Source organism: Elephantulus edwardii, unplaced genomic scaffold, assembly GCF_000299155.1.
Source record: "Elephantulus edwardii isolate Elephantulus edwardi_28Jun2011 unplaced genomic scaffold, EleEdw1.0 scaffold00045, whole genome shotgun sequence".
NCBI lineage: Eukaryota > Metazoa > Chordata > Mammalia > Macroscelidea > Macroscelididae > Elephantulus > Elephantulus edwardii.
The window spans coordinates 1,298,780-1,302,584 of NW_006399795.1; positions in this window are offsets into that span (position 1 = coordinate 1,298,780).

Here is a 3,805-nt window from a genome sequence, read left to right on the forward strand (position 1 = left end):
TCTGCTTTGCCTTGGGACACCCTGATCCCTGTTGTGGCCTTCAGTCACCTTGAGGCCTGAATGCTGAACAGTAGTGGTGAGTTTGAACCTTTGTCATTATCAAGTCACTTTCAGTCTGGTTGTCTAGGGTGGGGTGAAACTGTCAGAACAAACTAGGCCAGTTGTTGTTGTTGTTAAGTGCCATCAAATCCAGTACAACTCATAACACAGTGAACAACAGATCTGAACACTGTGCCATCCTTATCATCTCCGACACGCTTATGCCCACTGGCACAGTGTATCAATCCATCGTGTGTGGGGTCTTCGTCTCGTTCACTGACTCTCCACCTTTCCAGGCATGGTGTCCCTTTCCTAGGAATAGGCTTTTCTAACAACATGCCCAAATTAGAAGAGAGGAAGCATCACCTTCTTTGCCTCTAAGGAGTATCCCGCTGCACCTTTCTCCAAGGCATGTCTGTTCTTTGGGCCGTCATGGGATATTCACTACTCTGCTCCAACACCATAGTTCAGAGGCACAAATTCTTCTCCTTTCATCCTTATTGTCCAGCTCTCAGATGCATAGCAGGTGATTGGAAAGACTGTGGCTTGAATTAGACACATCTTGGTCTTTAAACTGACAACATTGCTCTTGAGGGCTTCCTCTTAGAGAGGTTCCTGATGGCAGATTCTTCCTATTTTATATGTCTCCATATGTCCTGGTTGCTAGTACAAAAGTTGTTCATTGTGGATTCAAGCAAGATGAAGTCATTGACAATGTCAGCCTTTTCCTCATCTGTTATGCTGCTACCTATTGGCCTACGGATGATATTGAGATACAATCCATACTGAAAGTGGCGATCTTTTTTTCTTTATGAGAAAAATTTTTATTTAGAATTAGCCAACTGGACTTAGTTTAGACGATCCCAATTTTGTTGACAACATCCAAAGCATCATAATCAGGAGCAAGTCGAACATAGGCCTTCTTCTCGCCATCAGGCCTAATCAAAGTGTTGACCTTAGCCACATCAATGTCATAGAGCTTCTTTACAGCTTCTTTGATTTGATGCTTGTTGGCCTTGACATCCACAATGAACACAAGTGTCTTGTTATCTTCTATCATCTTCATGGCTGACTTAGTGGTCAGGGGAAATTTGATGATGGCATAGTGGTCAAGCTTGTTTCTCCTGGGGGTGCTCTTCCAGGGGTATTTGGGCTGCCTTTGGAGTCTCAGCATCTTAGGCCGCCAGAAGGTGGGTGACGCGCAGATTTTTTTTTTTTTTACTGGCTGTAGATGCCCTTCAGGACGACCTTCTTGGCCTTTAATGCCTTTGCTTTGGCTTCAGTTTTGGGAGGAGCAGGGGCTTCCTTCTTCGCTTTTGGTGCCATCTTCATACTACATTTTATTTTTTTTGTGTGTTTGTACCATCAAATTGCTATGAGTTGCAAAAAACTCGATGGCACATAACAACAACAACCATCAAATTGGATCTGACTGGTACGGGAGGAGACTGCCCCTCCTTCTTCAGCAGAGCATCTGGTGGATTTGAACCACATACCTCTGGGATTGCAGTGCAGTTTCTTGCCACTAGGCCACCAGAACTCCCTGGGTTTTGTTTTTTTTTTTTTTTAATATAAGTTTTTTATTTTAATTGTGATTTTAACAAAAGTTTACAGAAAAGTTAGATTCTCATTCATTCATTTTTACACAATTTACACCCTGTCCCTTTGATTCTCTGCAGCAAGTGCCTCAAGTCCTCACTTTCGACAATCAACGTTGTGTCATCTTCATAACACAGGCTGGGATTATTTATTTTTCTCCATAACACAGATTGTTTATAAGTCTTCTGCCAATTCTTTTTCTACCCACTTCTTCATAAAGTCCAACTTCTCTAATGATTTTCACAGCATACAGTTTGATTAGTCATGGAATCACTGTATAAAAAGAATTGGTTGACATTAAAAAATTTCAGGAAGTCAAATACGATAAAGAACCAGTGGTGATGACTGAAGAAATACAAGCTGCATTAGAGGCATTGGGAAAAAAAATATTCCCCCAGGAACTGATAGGATTCCAATTGATGTTTTTCAATCTACAGATGCAACCCTGGACTCTGTCACTAGTCTGTGCTAGGAAATTTAGAATACAGCCACCTAGCCAGTTGACTGAAAGAGATGCATATATGTTCCCATTCCCAAGGAAAATATAGATCAAATAAAATGTGGACATTATCAAATAATATAATTAATATCACAAAGCTTAACATCAAGCAGACAAAGATTCTCACCACTCGGAGCGCCATGATAGATGGAGAAAGATTGAAGTTGTTAACAATTACAGCTTGCTCAACTCCACAACCAACATTCTTAACACCAGTAGTAAGGAAATCTAAAGACAAATTGCACTGGAAAAATCTGCTATCAGGGATCTCTCCAGAGTGCTGAAAAGCAATGATGTCAGTCTAGAGACTAAGATGTGCCTAATCGAGGCCATGGTCTTTAGAATTACTTGCTATGCGTCAGAGAGCTGGACAATTATTAAGGATGATGGAAAAAATGATGCCTTCAAATTGTGGTGTTGGAGAAGAGTCTTGAACATACCATGGAGCAGCAAAAAACCAAATAGGTCTGTGTTGGAGAGGGTGAAACCAAATCACTCCATGGAGGCTAGGATTTTGAAGATCTGTCTCATACTTTGGGCACATGGCCAGAAAGGACTGGTCCTTGGAGAAGGACATCATGCTTGGAAGGATGGAGGGACAGCGTAGGAGAGGGAGACTCCGGATGAGATAGATTGATACAGTGACAGGGGCAATGGAGATTGGTGTGTTAGAATTAGTGAGACTGGGTCAGGACAGGTCAAGGTTCAGAGCTGCTGTACATAGGGTCGCTATGGGTCACAGGTGAACCGATGGCACATAACAACAACAAAAGCAAAATATTGCTTAAGATCATCTAAAACCAGCTGGAACAATACATTGACACAGAAATTCAGGCTGGGTTTAGAAGAGGCTATAGCTCCAGGAGTATAATTGCTGATGTCAGATAGATATTGCCTGAAAGCAGAGAATACCAGAAGAATGCCTATTTATGCTTTATTGAATATGCAAAGGCATCTGACTGTGTGAATGACAACAAATTATGGCTAACATCAAGAAGAATGCAAATTCCAGCTACTTATTTATATAAAACCTATATATAGACCAAGACACTCTTGTCCAAACAGAGCAAGGAAACACTGCATGGTTTAAAATTGAAAAAGGTGTGTGCCAGGGATGTATCCTTCCTCCATACCTTTTCAATCTGTATACCTAGGCCAGTAGGAGAGAGCAAATAATAGTGTTTTAGCACCACAAACAGCACCCTACCCGCCTCTAAGACCCGGAGACCTGACCAAACCAAATCATTGCCACTGGATTGATTCTAATTCATGGAGACTCCATGCAGTACAGAGTAGAACTGCTCCATAGGGTTCCTCAGTTGTAATCTTGAAGGAAGCAGACCACCAGGTCTTTTTGTTCTGTTACTGCTCGGGATGCACTTGAACCATCAATCTTTAGGTGAGCAGTTGAGAGCACACTATTTGCAAAACTTAGGAGGGCTTGGGAAACCTCCAAGTCTTAGAGGGGAACCCAGAAAGAGATGAAAAGAAAGGAGACACTGATGCTGGAGCACTTTATATGTTACCCTGCTGTCATCTCATCTTCTCATTTTACAGCTGAGAGAACTGAGGCTCAGCAAGGTCAAGTACGTTACTGCAGGTCACACAGCAATTTGGTAATGGAGTAGATTTCAACTCCAATCTGCCAGGCTTCAGAAGCCCCTTTGT